Source organism: Thermobia domestica, chromosome 4 (genome assembly GCF_964235325.1).
Source record: "Thermobia domestica chromosome 4, izTheDome1.hap1.1, whole genome shotgun sequence".
NCBI lineage: Eukaryota > Metazoa > Arthropoda > Insecta > Zygentoma > Lepismatidae > Thermobia > Thermobia domestica.
In genome coordinates, this window is record NC_137457.1 from 319,272,550 (window position 1) to 319,290,305 (window position 17,756).

General features: G+C 35.2%; 1 protein-coding gene across 1 annotated transcript in view; it reads left to right on the forward strand.

Annotated features, from left to right (window-relative positions):
- The window catches only part of LOC145683557 (phospholipid scramblase 2-like), a 149,547-nt gene that overhangs the window by 92,671 nt on the left and 39,120 nt on the right, over positions 1 to 17,756 (forward strand). The window lies entirely within an intron of this gene.

Sequence of the window (17,756 nt, forward strand, 5' to 3'; positions counted from 1 at the left end):
TATTGAAATATTTCTTAATTTCGTTGCTATGACAACTTGTTTAAGTGTTTAATGTCGTTGCTACGGTAACTAAGAGAGATAGAACGAAAAACCATCTTGTAAAGACCGAATGTATAATATTTTAATATGAAAAACACGATAAATGTTGAAAGTGAATATATATATTTTCAAAAGTGAATAACTGTATTGTGTGTTTCATTGTAATCTCGTGTGCAGTATATATATTCAATATATACATTTGGAATTAGTTAATGTAACGTGACAAAAGAATGAATATATATATATATATATATATAAAATTAACATTACATATTTATATGGTGCCAAAACCGTGGAACTTTGAGATTAGTCAGAAGTATTAGTAAACTATCTCAATCAGCAACACGGATTATCTCTTACTACGTAATAAAAGAAAAATATACCGAAAACCTAAAATGAATACCAATACAGGAGTTGAAGATGTCGATATTCCAGCATGTGAGACTTCAACGGATGTAATTAATCTTTCACGACAGCTTGTACAGCAGATGAAATCCATGATACAACAGATGGATTCCAAATTGGATACCAAATTGGAACAAGTAACACAAAATTTAGACTCCAAATTGGAACGAGTGGCACAACAAATAGGACAGCAGATGGATTCTAAATTAGATACCACATTGGGTCAAGTCGCATAGCAAATACAACAGCAGACAAATTCCAGATTGGAACAAGTAACACAGCAAATAAACACCAAATTGGAAATAACGGACAATAGGATGGACCAAATTATTCATAGCTTTGCAGTTGAGAGAAGTACTATTGATGTAGTCGAAACGCAAGTCAACGAACATACAAACCAAATTCGAAGACTGCAAGAAGATATTCATACCATCAAAGAGAAAATCAGTACGGCCAAGTGTAATCCTGATCCTGCCCTCAACGTTATGTATGAAGAGCATAGGAGACCTGAGTCAAGACCCTGTGAAGAAGACAACAACTCATCAGAAGTCTGTTCTGAAAGGGAGGACAGCATGTCTAATATTGAGAACGAAGAAAGGAGACCACGTCGGAGGAACCATAGGTATTTTAGTACTAATAATAGTCGCATGAAATTCAGTGAAATAAGATCATTAACTAAATTCAGCGGTAGATCTGAGGACATCCCAGCGAGTACTCTTTTAAAGAAATTTGAAAAAGAGTGTGAACTAATTTGAATAGATAACGCTAACTTCCTCAAAATCTTACGTATATTTTGTTACCTCCTTGTTCGGTACGGTACAAGGCAATCAGAGGTAGCCTTCGTAATTATTCCGATTTTCAAAATGTGCTGTTAGAAAATTTCCAGAGCGATTTTATGTTAGCAGACCGGGATGCCCAAACTAGAATCATATTTTGATTCGAAAGTGAACAAAAGTCTAACAGATTTTGCAATTTCAACATACAACGACTTGATACAGATCAATCCATATCAGCATTATAGCATCAATAAGAATATTATTACCCCTTAGGTTACAAGGATTGATCTCTTCACAGTGTAATAATTTTAATCACTTAATAATGATAGTTCAAAATTATCAGTCAGATTAGAAGTAGGAGAAATTTACTTGGTGAGCGCGTGGGAAAATTTCCCATAAGAACGTTCCCTGGGCGCTGCCTACTTGGTGAGCGCGTGGGAAAAAAATCCCATAGGAATGTTCCCTGGGCGCTGGTTGATTAGTTGCTAAGCTGGTATACGTATGTTCATACTCTTGGACAGTTACCAGCTATAAAAACAAGATGAAACATGTTGTTTTCCTCTTCTTTTTTCTTCTCGACGTGTATTGGGTAATCATTTTGGACCTGCCGCCCCTCCTGCGAAGAGCGTAAGTGTCCTTTGCTCGAATTGGTCTTAGTTGCTAAGGGGAATAGTTGCTATGTGATATAGTATTGTATATTTATATATTGATTGGCCTTGGGTCCTCTGTAATATAGTATATGATAGGTGGAAATGTTGGGGCCTAAACCAGCGTGAACTAGTATATTATTATGTTCATGCTCTTGAAAGCCTACCAGCTGTAGAAACAAGATAAAACATGTCTTTTCCTCTTCTTCTGTATGTGACCGTAGACATGTATTGGGTAGTTATTATGGACCACCACCCCTCAGTAGAATAACCCTCGGATAGCTGGATTTGTCCTTTGACCTTTAGGCCTGGCCAGGGAAAGTTCACTTGCGACATAAACCAGCCTAAACTAGTGTGTTGCTATCTGGTCATGCTCTTGAACGCCTACCAGCTGTAGAAAAAAGATGAAACATGCCTTCTGCGTCTTCTCATCGTGTATTGGCTAGTTATTTGAATCCCCACCCCCGGCCCCCTCTTGCGAAGCTAAGAACGAAAGTTTCTCATAGCATTGGGTAGTTATTTTGGACCCCCGCTCGCCCTCGATCCCTCCTGCGCCTATTCGCACGAAATGCCTGTGGGTTATAAACTGAAGGTGTGATATTCAATGATCGAAGCTTCCCACCAGATTGTATGAAATTAGTCTTAGTAAGTAAGGTAAATATTGTATTTCATGATTTTTTGAAATTGTATATGCAGATGCTCTCATAGACTGGGCGCTGTGTGGAGTTTGAATTATTGGAAACCATTCCCATAGAAAACAAGGATTAGTAATCAAAATCGTGAAACGTACTGTTGCTAAGTGTTAGGACCCCGTGTGGGAAACTTTTCGTCCTGGGAACGTTCCCTGGACACTGGCTTGCTAAGGTGAATATCGTAGTTCATGATTAGTTTAAAACGTGTTGAATTCCATTGATTGAACATGATCTAATAACGAAAGCTTCTTATAACATTTCATAATGTTTTAACAACGTACGATGAAAATTTGTATACTCAAGTCCCCCAGGGGCTTGTGTTGCACGTGATGAGATATTGCTTTGAAACACATTCCCATAGCACAAAGAACTGGAAGATATTAGATGTGATTAATGCGACCCCAATTATTGAAGACGTGTGTGAACTTGTTATGACATGTTTTGTCGAAGGTAATAACGTGTGTGTGTGTTTGTGTAGGACGGAAAAAGTATAATTGTAAGTGAGATTTAACAGAGTGAAGCTGTGTTCAGTACATCGTCTTCCGCTTCAAACTTGCAGTGGTGCCCACCCCTTTGTCCATGACGCATCCCCCCAATTGTCTATCCGTAGGTGTTCTTCCATGAAAAAATCTTTTCGATTAATTTTTACATCCTGTCAAACATATTTATATAGATTTTAAACCCCCAAATATTTCCATGACGCAGTTTGCGTCATAGCCCCTTTTTGTAGGCACCCCTGCAAACTTGTAATAGTGTAGTGTTCCGCTGGATTCGATAGCTGTGAACAAGTGTGACACCGGACGTTTTTATTAAAATAGGAAGTAAAAATTATATTACTATAATGTTATGGTCCATGATTGTATCTGAAGGAATAAAAGGGTATGTTATGTCTTCATTTAACTATAAAGGCACTCGTGACAACAAGGAATAAAGTGTATTTACTCATACCTTTCCGTATTTGATAACGAAAAGGAATTCTAACGTTAAAAAAACACATACACATACATATAAGCGAACCTGAACGAGTTGTGAATGCTTCTTCTTGTTGTACATTGAATTCCGTGTTAAAAAGTGTTTAGTTTCAAGAGCAAAAGATAAGATGCCAGAGTGCTTTTATCACTCGTATTGCTACTCGGTCACAGCTGTCGTGAGAAACGTCTGGAGTCTTGTATAAAGCTGATAGTAAACGTTGGACGATAAAGACGTATCACTTGTAGTTTAATATTAAAATAATATTATAAAAGAACAGGTATATTATTTGCTTTAATTTTGATAATATCATGTCTACCTGTCCGTGTGTCTGTCTGTAGTATGTGCTCGGGGACCAGCAAACATTGACGACTCGAGCTGGGAACGAATCAAAAACCCTTCAAGCACTGAGCCCACCTTGCTAGTAAGTGAATGATAATAGAATAAAAATGTGGAACAAGAGGAAAATTGAAATGAAATCTTTCAGTTTTACGTCCCACGCTTATGCCGGCTAGGCTGATGGAGACGGTGATGATAAGAAATGAATGAAATGGTGGAATGAAGAAAGTGGAAGGAAACGGGAGAACTCAGAGGAAATCCACGTACACGGTGTTTGTCCACCACACAGTTTACTTGGTGGGAGGAGGATTTTGAACCCGGGACCCCATGCACCAGTGGTGAACGCTCTACAACTGAGCCACCGAGGCCCCCTGGAACGAGAGAGAAGTCAAAACGCAACACTAATGCAATTACTGTTTTGGCACCCCATGAATGTTTAACAATGAATATTCGTCCCTATACGTATGAAATATAAATAAAAGTGTATATATATGTCTGTTTGTCTGTCTGTTTGTGTGTCTGTATGTAGTCTGGTGGATCACACAAGTAAGTGGAAAAATGATCAAAAATTTGGCATGGTCTCAGACCAAGACGAAGCAAAAATATATGTGTGTGTGTTTTAGCCATTGATATTATATGGTAGCTTTAAATAAAAGTGTATATCTGTCTGTCTGTCTGTCTGTGATCTGGGTGGTCAGACAAGGGAGCCGAAAAGTTACCAAATTTGGTCATGATCTCAGACTATAACGAAGCGTTTTGGAGTGGTAAACTCGAGTTTACGTTACTTTCAAAGTTATCTCTACACTCATGAGGTAAGGAAAGTCCCACTAATAGGGGGTGCGTTATCGAAACATGTAAAAAAAATTAAATGCCCAATATTAGTGTCAAATCCATAGTTTTCGGGGGTGCTGTGTTCAATGATGATACTTCGAACTCATTAACACATCATCTAAGGGGGTTGAAGTAGTGGTCCCCATTGGTGAGTTATCTAAATATGTAAAAATAATTTAAAATGCTCGATATTAGTGTCAAATCCATAGTTTTCGCGGCCGTTGTGTTGAGTGATGGTACTTCGAACTCATTAACACAACATCTAAGGGGGTTGAAGTAGGGGGCCCCCAGGGGTGATACCGATACATGTAAAAATAATTCAAAATGATCGATATTAGTGTCAAATCCATAGTTTTCGGGACCATTGTGTTCAGTAACGAAACTCCCAACTCATTAACACATCATCTAAGGAGGGTTAAAATTTGAACGGATCTCTAAATTTAGTTCTCGTATTTGCTACGGAATAAGATCATCAACTGAGATAAGTGATGGTTTTCGCAATCATTGAGACATCATACCTTCGCAAAAGAGAGAGAGAGATTAAATCTTTCAGTTTAGCGTCCCACAAATATGCTCCTTACGCTTTTAAAATGAACGCTATTAGTGTCAAATACATATTTTTCGTGGTCGCTAAAACTGAAAGAATAATAAAAATTCACGTACAGAACGTTTGTACATTAGACAACACACTTGAAGCAAACTGCGAACATACATTTGTTTCACTCCCGTGGAATGCGAAAAAAAGAAAAAATCATTACACTCTTTATATTTATTTGGAATATGATTATAGGTAACGAGATGTATTTCTTTTTTATTTTAGGTTGAATACGAATAAACAAAGGTTTTTGTATATTCGTTATCCTTATCCTTATTGATATTGTTATTCCATTTTTAAATATATATATATATATATATATATATATATATATTCCGTTTTACATAATACTTATATATCGTGTATAAATAGTTATATATACATACATATAGAAAAATATCCTTTTTCAATTACTTATTATACATATATGGGAATAAAATGGAAAAGAAGAGTACACAAGAATTATTAATAGAGATTACGGCCTTGTTAATGAAATAGAAGAAGAAGAAGAAGACGTACCAAATAGACACGCAAGTTCTTCTAAGGGAAATAGATGACGTAATCAGGACAGAAGAAGATGATCGTCATGAGAAGAAGAAAGGATTCCATAACAAAGAAGATGATGAAAGGAAGAAGAAAGGAACACACAAGGAAGAAGTAAGATTACCAGCAAATGCATTTGCTCAAGAAGAAGAAGAAGAAGAGGAACAAGAAGAAAGAAATGTAGTTAATGAACTTGAAAGAGCAGAAAAAGAAGATATGATCACCAGTGCCAAAGAAGAAGAAGAAGAAGAAGAAGAAATAGTGCAGTTAATGAAATTCAAATTCAAGGAGAAAAAAGATGAAGAAGAAGAAGAGAAATATTAAGAAGTATTTGACATATTAGAAATGGAGGTAATGGAATGATAACACAAAAAGAGGAAGAGGAAGCGTCCGTCTGTATTGACAAAAAATAAAATATAAAAAATAAAATAAAATAAGATGGATACGACGTGGAAACATCCCTTTTCATGTATTGTTGCAAGACCAAGTGGATGTGGAAAAACTCTTTTGTAATACGATTCCTGTCCTACTTATCATATATGGTTAATACATCGTTTCGTCATATTTACTGGTACTATGCAGAGTGGCAAAATGCATAGAGAGAATTTTTTTATTATCAAAAGTACAATTTATTGAAGGATTACCTCGAACAAAAGACTTCTTACCCGAAACTGGACCTCATCTTATTACAGTGACCGACGTCAGTTTAGTTACAGTAAGGAAAACCTATGATCTGACTAATTTCAGTATGCTCAATTCGAAATTGATACCCATTTTACTACACTAGCTGGTATTTTGGCGTTAGGCATTGTTCCCAATTTTGCTATTTTGTAGGGACGGCTTCAGTTGTCATGGAAGAAACAGGTCCGACAATGCTATTTGAGAAAGAAATAAATTAGATTTCACTCAGTTGGCAACAGATAGGACCCCAATTTTTGTTGGCATATATATATATATATAGGGGCGGATCCAGGATATGTTCAAGGGAAGGGCTAAACCATATTTTGCCGTTTTATGCAGTGTAAAGCACAATTGAAGCCCATTTTATCCAGTGCATACCTAAGCGTCAAGGGGGGCTATAGCCCCGCCTTGGATCCGCCACTGTATATATATATATATATATATATATATATATATATATATATATATATATATATATATATATATATATATATATATATATATATATATATATATATATAACAATGAATACCGGGAGGACGGGGATGATTGAAATGCTTGACACTTTAGTTTCTCCCCTCCTCTGTCTGTTTTAGACCACTTAAACCTTTTTAAAATTAGGGTCTATGTGGCAACAATGAGCGGCACGATGACGCGGGTGAGAAAAAGCGCCGACAGCGCCGTTGTTGCGTGGCTCAGTCTTGCTCTTATGCATTGCAGTAAGTAATCTCTCAAGTGTATAAATATTTTGTCGGGAGAATTGACTTGGAATATTTACGTCAGTAACTTCAGTTTTATTTTACCGTATTTTAAGAACTGTTTGCCTGTGTTTTCAGTATCTTTTAGTGATTTTATGGAATAAGTGGTTTTGCTGTTGCTCTAAGTTTCGCTTTCTTGTGCAAAATGTCAAGTTCTTCCCGCAGAGGATGTAAAAACTCACCGGACAGATTTTGTTATATCTGTGGCATATTTATGGTTAAGTTGCAGGTTAGATCGATAAGTGATGACGTTAGGAAAACATGTTATTTTTATTTTGTCTGCAAGATCGGTGATCAAGATAAAATCTGGGCCCCTCATGTGTTTGTTGATGTGTTATGCGTCTCTGACTGCCTAGCTTAAAGGAACCAAACGAAGGATGCCTTTTGCTGTTCCGATGATATGAAGAGAACCCCACAATCATTATGATCATTGCTATTTCTGTAGGACGAATACAACAGGAAGTAACAAGAAGAAACAACGTGCCGTCGAATACCCAAACTTGCAATCGGCGATCAGACCAGTGCCCCATGCAGAAAATTTACTTGTACCTACTCCTCCGAAAGATTTGGAAACTATCGATATTACAGCGCCTACAGGAACCGATGAGGACACCAACTCAATATCTGCAGATAAAGATCCGAGAGACAGTTCCTTCCACGTAAAATATGAGCCTCACTTCATCCTACAACATGAGTTGAATGATTTAGTGAGAGAGTTACAACTTTCGAAAGAGAAAGCTCAACTTTTGGGTGCTAGACTCAAAGAGTGGAATTTACTGGCTCCCGAAACTACTTACACTGACTACAGGAAAAGGAACGAGCCTTTTTTTTTTTAGAATACTACAGAATGGAAGGTTTTTTTTTGCGTGTGCACGGACATCAATGGTCTGATAAATGAATTAGAAATTCAACATGATCTATCTGATTGGCGTATTTTCAGAGATTCGTCTAAGTACAGTCTGAAAGCAGTTTTACTTCACAATGGATACAAGCTGCCGTCTATTCCTGTGGCACACACTGTTTCGATGAATGAGACTTACGAGAATCTCGCACTCATTTTAAATCGTATTACCTATAAAGCATATGGTTGGTAAGTTTGCGGAGATTTACAGAGTACTGTTGTTTTTTGTGTCTTTGGAACTCAAGAGCCACAGAAAAACATTTTTCAGAAAAAGAGTGTCCCCCAGAGAGACATTTAAGCTGGATACCAACAATGTCAAGTATGAGCCTCTGATCGATCCAGCCAAAGTGCTGCTTCCACCTCTTTATATTAAGTTGGGCCTCATGAAGAATTTCGTAAAAGCTATGAACAAAGAAGGTGAAGGATTAAGTATCTTAGACAATGTTTTCCAAAATTAAGTGATGGTAAATTAAAAGAAGGAGTTTTCACAGGGCTTGATATTCGCAAAATTATTCATGACGAATTGTTTGAACAGAGTTTAAACGATAAAGAGTTAAATGCCTGGCGTGCTTTTGTTCAAGTTGTAAATATTTTTTTGGGCAAAACTAAAGCTCAAATTTACTAGGCTCTGGTGCAGCAACTTCTGGTCGCATATGAAGCTCTGGAATGTCACATGTCTTTGAAAATCCACTTTCTGTACTCCCACGTCAACTTCTTTCCAGAAAATCTGGCAGATGTAAGCGACGAAATGGGAGAACGGGTTCTCCAGGATATAAAAACGATGGAAACTCGATATCAAGGTCGTTGGGATCCTGCAATGGTGGGGGACTATTGCTGGTCGGTGAAGAGAGAGGACCCAACATTTCATAAAAAAAAGTAAAGCAGGTGGTGTTATTTCCAGCTCTAAACATTAGACTTCATAAATTACTCTGTGTATGTAACTGCTAATAAGCCTACACTAACAGAATATAAGTGCTAATACACAAACAGAATATATAGTTTTTAACTGGTTTGATTCAATAAATTAATTTAAGATTTTTAAAAACTGAATGTCGTCCTTGACCAACTGTCGAAATGAAGTTGATTCCCTTTCGGCACGCAACCAGCTCATCGGCCGGTACACATCATGATAGCTCATTTTCCCTATTATGGTAAATCTGGCAACTATGCGTTACACAAAAATTCGAGCTAATATAGTAAAATGGATGTCATATTCATTTTCAGGGACCTAAAATTAGTCAGAATCAGTGAGTTTTGTTTCTGTAACTTTATAAAAGTTTAAAAACGTTGGCCTGTGTTACTATTGATGATCATATGTGTGAAGTGAACCGCTATATAGTTTATTTGTTTACAAAGGGTTCTCATCATAGAAATCTTAGTATACTATTTGTTACACAAAACATATTTCATCAGGGAAAAGCAAGCACAGATATGAGCTTGAATTGTTCTTAACTCGTATTATTTAAAATCCAAGAGATAAATCACAAAATAAAATATGAGTTATCAACTAACTATTGAGAATCCAAATTTTCTTCAAGAAAGTTTCAACGACGCAACAAAGTTACCATATGGATATTTATTTATTGATTTAAAACATGATACGCTAGATAAACTTCGTTTTCAAACGAATATCTTTCCTGATGATATTTATCATTACGTTTAAGTTCCAACTAAATAGAAGAAGATGTGTTTATAATGTTTGTTTTAAACTGTGTTTCTTCATTCTGACAATATGTCTCCAACAGTAAAACACGGAGATCTTCTTCGTACGCTGAGCAAAGCAAATCCTAGATTACGCAAAACTATAGTGGCCAATGCAGATTCTTCAGTGATTCGTAGAATTTGCGAATGTTGTTATAATGTATTAAAAGGGAATGTACCTCCTACAAAGACACAGAAAGCAAGATTAATTCTATACAAGAGGACACTTCGATATTTTGTGAAGAAAAGAAACTCCATGGAAAAGAAAAATAAACATTTATTAGTGCAGCAGGGTGGATTCCTACCGGCATTATTAGCTCCTATTTTAAGTGGTGCATTATCAAGTTTACTATTCCGTTAGTGCAATGAAACACGCAAAGAAAGTGATTTTAGTTCCACCTGAAGTCCTTAATCGTATAGAAACACCAGTATCATCATCACCAGCACTGGAGAGACGTAAATCTAGTTTGTATCAAGAAATGCAAGAGATTTTACATTTATCATCGCTTAGTGATGAAGAAAAGTGGAATCGATATAATAATATTCTTCAAAAATATTTACATTTAATACGAAAACAAGAAGAACCTATGGCAGTTTCGATTACGTCAACTAAATCAGAGAAGCCTAAAGCAGAAGAAATATTATCTATACCCAAAGTGTTTGGTAAAAGAGCTGAATTACTATTACATAGAATGAAACATGATGATAATGTCACATGGCATAATAAAGGAACTGTTTATATCAAAGGTAATAAACTAGAAGGATCTCACATTGTAGATTTAATTTGCGATGTGTCGCGACCACGAAACACACAAATCCTTCTGGATGGGATAAATTTTGTAATTATTTATCTTGTAATAACACACCTCAAGAACTTATTTTAAATCCAAAACGTTTGTCATATATTTTACGACGAACTAAAGCATCACCAGTAGAATACACCCAAGGGAAAATACCTCTGAAATTGTTTGCAGAAGACGACGAAGAATAAGCAGAAGGAGAAAAGGAAGAAGAAAAGGAAAAAGTAGTATCTCCTATAAGGAAAAGCAAATGTGCATATAAACGTCCAGTATGATCAAGATGGAAACCATAAACAAAGAGTTAAGCAAGATTTACTACAATCCTTCACATCCTGCATTGTTGTCAACTGTTAAAAATTTGTGGATAGCTACAAAGAAGAAAATTCCTATACATTGTATAAGAAAATGGTTACTGCAACAAACAACATATACGTTACACAAACCTGTACGTCGTCGTATTAAAAGAGATTTCTATGTAGTCAATAACATAGATGATGAGTGGGGAAGTGATATTAATGATCTTCAATCTCTTCATAAATTTAATGATGGATATCGTTATATTCTTACAGTGATAGATGTGTTCAGTCGATATGCATGGGCTGTGCCATTAAAATCTAAAAGTACAAATGATGTCTTAAAAGCATTGCAAATTGTGTTCAAAGACAGAAAACCAATTACATTCCGAACAGATAAAGGAAGTGAGTTTACTAATAAAACAATACAGAAGTACTTAGAGGACAACAAAATAAAACATATTACAACTAAAAATCCTGATATAAAAGCTAGTATTGTAGAACGTTTTAACAGAACTCTAAAAGAAAAACGTGGAAGTATTTTACAAAGTATCAAACGTATAATTATTTAAATGTATTACCTCTTCTTGTGAAATCATACAATGAAGGTTACCATTCAAATATAAAGATGTCACCTGCAAATGTTTCTGAAAATAACCTATTACACGTATAGCATAATCAGTATGATAATAAAATAAAGAAGAAGAAGAATCCAGATTTCTCAAAACATGTTAGGATTAGTAATACAGTAGGAATTAATAAAACTAAACGTACATTTGACAAAAGATACATGCAAAACTGGACTTGGGAAATATTTAAAGTGAAGAAGATAATACCTAGAGATCCACCTGTTTATGAAATAGAAGATTTAAACAAGGAACCACTGGTTGGGTTATTTTATAAAGAGGAATTACAACCTGTGACGTTATCAAAGATGTTTTACATAGACAAAATCATACGTACAAGAAGAAAAGGTAGCAGAATAGAATATCTTGTTCATTGGAAAGGATATCCTTCTTTCGATTGCTGGATACCTGCATCATCCGTAAAGAAGATCAAGAAGTACAATGGAACCTGATGTAGATTTTGCATTACGCTTCTCAGTAATAGTTTTATGGAATATTTTCCTGACATCGCCTTAACATCATACACTACGAAACTTCATCAAAGAATGGAATTCCGTGAAAAGTGGGAAGCGGCTATTGTTGAGATTCATTATCTTCATTCAATATTTAATATTAATGAAGAAAATAATATTTTTTACAAACTTGCAAAATTCGTGATGAATAGAAATTTGTAGCTATTCCCGTACGTTATTACACTGACATTTCAGAATTGATAAAGATAAATAATACGCACAACAGATTCACAAATTTACATATTTCCTACACTCGTGAGAGTAATAGCTGTTTTATGCGACGTCCTCATAAAGACATAGATGTAGACGTTTCATTATCACCAAGTGTTAGTGCGATGTTCGGATTTGATCCAAACGTTGATTTAAAGGATATGCAACAAGGCCAAAGAATTCCAAATTTACGCTTAGGACTTCCATCTACATTGATGTATATTGTGATATAATTCAATCCGTAATTGTTGGAGATACAGTAGCATCATTATTACGTATCATAAATACGAATCCTGTCAATAATACAATTGGAAGTAGTGTTATAGAAACTTTTAATCCTCCACATTATGTGCCTATAGAGAAAATGCATTTTGAACACATCAAAATAGATATAAGAGATAGTACAGGCTCTCCACTGGCATTCACTTTCGGAACTGTATGTATTAAACTACCTTTTCGACCAGTGTGCCAACATCAACAAATATGAATAATCAATATTTACAATATTACGAAAAACAAGCTCTTTCAGGAACTGGAAACGTTTATTGGAACACCGTATCAAGTTGGACATAGTAGTGGAAGTTCCATTGGAGGATTATTTCGTTCTGTCATGCCATTAATAAAACAATGAGCTAAAACAATAGGAAAGGAATTATTAAAATCTGGAGCAAAGGTTATTAATAATGTCATCGTTGATAAACAACCTATTAACGATTCCTTTCATCAACGAATGGGTGAAGCGAAGTCCATCTTGGAAGAGAAAGGTAAAAATAAACTGAAATCTATGCTAAAATCTGGATATCAACTTAGGAAAAGATCAATTGCACATCATTCCATCTTTAATCCTTCATCATTACACATCACCAAGCACAAGAAGGAGAAGAAGGGCAAGAGGAAACGTACAAAGAAAGGTTTCGTTTGTCTCGGACAGTTTGAACTCTAAAGTGGAAAATACATTTATAAAATCTCTTGGATGAAACACAAACTTACTTAACTAAGGAGCAAACCAAAGATAAGCTAACTTTATGTGTGGATTTCAATTGAAAAAAGTGGGAAACCCGGGTTCGATTCCTGGTAGGAGCTCATGTGGTTTGGATTCCACGTTAATCAATTGGTCCACGTTTCATATAGCCTCGCTGCTGAAAGAGATGCTAAACTAATATCAACTCAACTCATCCCCCATGGAATGTGCTCTGACCCTAATCAGAATAATACTGTTCTTTAAAAATTTACAGTGGAATGAGAATATGAGAACTGTGAAAACCAGTGGACACATTGTTTCAACAACAAACTCTCATGTCCGGGGATCGATCCAGGAACTTTCTGCGTTAGAATTGAGCGTTCTACCAGTGAGCCATCATGCATCCTGAAACCCATTGAATTTGTGAGTAGAAGAACATTACAAGTGATAAAAATGATACATGTTAATTTAACCTGGCATAATTGCTTTAGAAAAATAACAGACACAAAAATAAAAAATACAGTATCACATCATTATTATTATTATTATTTTTTTGAGGAGTGAAAGTCAATCAGACAACTAACCCTGATTGTAGCTTCGTTAACTTACGATTTAAGATTCTGTGCACAAAATCCAATTTGGTGGTAGCTGGGATCGAATTTGGTACTTCACGACCTATAGTTGAATTAAGTTTCTCTGTGGTGCGATATAATCGTGGGACGTTCATCTGAAATATATACATTTTCGACTGACTTCCACCTAACCGGAACAGAACTCGTAATCTTATGGTCGATATCCCACGGAAGTTCATGCTTATTAGATTGAAATTTAGTGTCCCTATCAGCACCGCTCATATGTTGTTTGGTCATGACAAAGGCTATGCTGAGGGTTGAATACTGTAATGATATTGAAAATAAAAAATAGTGATAATGTTGAATGACGATTCGAGTTTCTGCAGCATATGTTCTTGCATGAAGAAAGAATTTCACGTATATAGCACTTCGTATTGATTTTTGTTTCACGACAGAAATGATCGAGTTAACTTAATGTCTTAAAATATTCAATGCTTTTTCACCGAGAATCGAACCCGGACCCTAAGTATGCTTTCATTTTTGAAAGTTCTGTCACCGGAATCGAACACAGGAATCTTCCTAAATGTATGGGACATGTGTAAACAAGATGAAACATGATTTTCCTCTTCTTCTTCCTCTTCCTCCCCTGTGCATGCGTGCACAGATATCTGTATGCATAGTAACATTAATCTCTGTTGATCAGCTACGAAAGTAACATGACTATGTAAATCATGTGTTACAGTATAATATTGAAGACCTCCTATTAACTAGAAATATTTATTTTCATAGATTTCGGACATAATTCAACATCCATAGATTTCATAGATTTCGGACAAACGTAAGCGAGATTTCATTTAAACAGGCGATTAGAAAAATAAGAAGTGTGGGAGATTAAGAATGGAACTGCAACCTAATTCTGTATCTAAAAGAATACCATTCCAACAAGTGCCAGAATACCATATATTAGTGCATATAAATGTTTTGGTCCTCAATATAATCAGTATTGTACAAAGGAATTCCGTTTAAGAACATTCGAACATTGGCCTGTTTCAAGAAAACAACGTCCTGAACAATTAAGTGATGCCGGATTTTTTACACGAACAAAGGAGGTCAAACTATATGTTTCTATTGTGCTGGTGGATTTAAAGATTGGACTGATAACGATGATCCATTGATAGAACATTGCGAAATAGTTTCCTAATTATCCATTTCTTCAACTTAAGAAGTGACATGCGTTTGTTAAACGAATACACGAAAAGTAATCTGATATGCAAGTATTACGTAGTGCTCCGAATGATGATTTACATAAAAATGTCACTAAGAGTCGCAATATTGAAATTTCCTTTCAATACAATTTGAAGTGAAATTTCAATAAAGTTCCATTACATACTTTTTCTTTGTATATAACTTGAAAAAATACATGTACATATTCTAAAGTTAAGACAATGCGTATTTATACAAATAATACACTATGTGCTATTATGTATATACTTCAGAATTTTTCTAGATAATGGTGCATTAGTATCGTATTTGCTAAGTGGAAATGTATGTGTAACATATAAAGAAATAGAGATTAATTTATCTGGACGTAACATGCAAGATCTTGAATTACTGAATTGCTGTCTTCATCGTAAGTGTATAGGACATGTATAAAGAAGATGAAACATGATTGTTCCTCTTCGTCCTCCCCTTCATGCATGTACAGACATCTGTATCCATGGTATCGTTATTCTCTGTTGATCAGCTATTGGAGTAACATGTCTGAGTGCTTGTGTATCAACTACGGATACTAAGAAAGAGTATTTATTAAACGTTGAATATGGTCTTAATTAAATGAAAACTAAATTCATTTGTATAGGACTGGATAGTGACACATTTGAACCAGAAATTGCGTTGGTAAAGAACTTGTGTTTGGAGTGAAGTTAAATTTCGCAGAAGGGGAAAAACTTGTACATTTGATTCTGTTTATTTCGGACTATTTAAATTTTCAAGTGGAAATTACATTTATAAATTCTCTTGGACGGAATAACGAACTAATCTGTGAAAAATTAGTGATGTCAGAAAAGAAAGTAACACTTCATGCTCCTCGAGACACTGTGTACTTAACTTCAACTGATTGGCTTTATTTCTTAGAAATATTACCGTGTATTGAACATGCTGTGAAAAACAGTAAAGTTTGTAGTGTTGTGCTACGTGAATATTTTGATTTGTGTACAGATACTATTCGTAATCATGGACAATCGCAATGTCTTACATCAGAGGTGTTGCTCGAATTTATTCATGTGTTGATAAACAGAGTAGTATTAATGGAATGAACATCAGTTTTCCATGAATGTCTCTTGATAAGAACGGCAATGTGAACATTGATGCCGAAAGTCTAAAATTGGAAATGAAAGTATTTTGCAAACAAAAACTCATAGATTCAACTATGGCTGATATATTTGATAATGTACAAACACAGCCAAGGTTGGCGGAAAGCGATACTCATCCGTTGAATGGTATGGATGAAGTGGACTTCTGTTCATAAAGAAGAAGAAAATAATACTTTTCATTTATACTGCGAAGTGTAAGTGTGCATTTAACAATAATAATAATAATAATAATAATAATAATAATAATAATAATAATAATAATAATAATAATAATAATAATAGTGAAATTGAAATCTTTTATTTACACATGAAAATGTATTTTGTGATCGTTTAGTCGCTTAAATATGATAGGATGTTTTTTTATTTGTGTACTAGTGATGGTATTATTCCAATATTTATCTTGTAGGAATAAGGCTCATTTAGAATGATTAATCTGAAAAGAAATGGTACGGACGTTTTGTCACTAAGGATACGCTGCGCAATTATCTGTACTGTTGAGGTTTTTGGATCGAACACAGTGCGACGTACGTTTACGGTGAACAACATTGTGTTCGTTGATTTTCTCGAATAATTTTGTTTCCTCTCACATATTATAAAAGCTGATGTGTGATATAATGACGATGAAGACTACGTGCGTTCAGTTCTATTGCGGAGGTCTTTAGTTCGTAGTTTATCGTCGCACGATTAAAATTCGTCCTCAAAAAGTGACTGGGCTCGTAACTCGATTCGAGAAAATGACCTATGACTCGAGTCGAATTTGAGTCCGACCGAGTATTAGCCCGAATGATGCCCAATGGTATTCTTCATTTTCTGTGGACAAAAGGTGGTTCTTGGGGAGGTTTGAACCCCAACCATACACGTTCCGAAGTTTCTGTAAATTTTGTCTAATTTAGAAACGGTATCACAAATTTGTCCTTTTTTGCAGCCATACTTCATTTTTATATTACAAACCTTCTTCATTAACGGTGGACACGAACGATTTCTCTTTAAAACTCGAGTCGACTTGAAATAACCGAACCGACTTTTCTGTAAATTTTGTTTAATGTAAGAACAGTATTCCGTGAACCATCAGTTTCAGTTTTCCCTTCTTTGCAAAGGAAATTATGACCTATATAGATCTAAATTAATTACTTCATGAAAACAAGAAAGGATAAATGGTAATTACATGGAAACTTTGTCATAATCAAAGCAGACACGAATTATGTGACATCACTTAGAAGTGCGTAGATATCAAACGAAAGTGGTACAAACTAGATTTGAAAAGTTAATATTCGAAACAATTTCTGATAGGATCATAGAAGAAAGAAAAAATAATACTTTGAGTTCAACCACTTTGATACAGAGAACGTAACGCACCCTAAAATATGAATGTTAGGTACGGTTCAGATATCCTGAAAAAATCTTTTCACATTCTTCGTTCGAGTGACACATCGAGAATCGAACCCTGTCCATCCAGCTACTAAATAGGAACACTCTTGAAAACCCACGAACACGATGTTGTCCACCATAAGCTAACTTATTCGGGGATCGAAC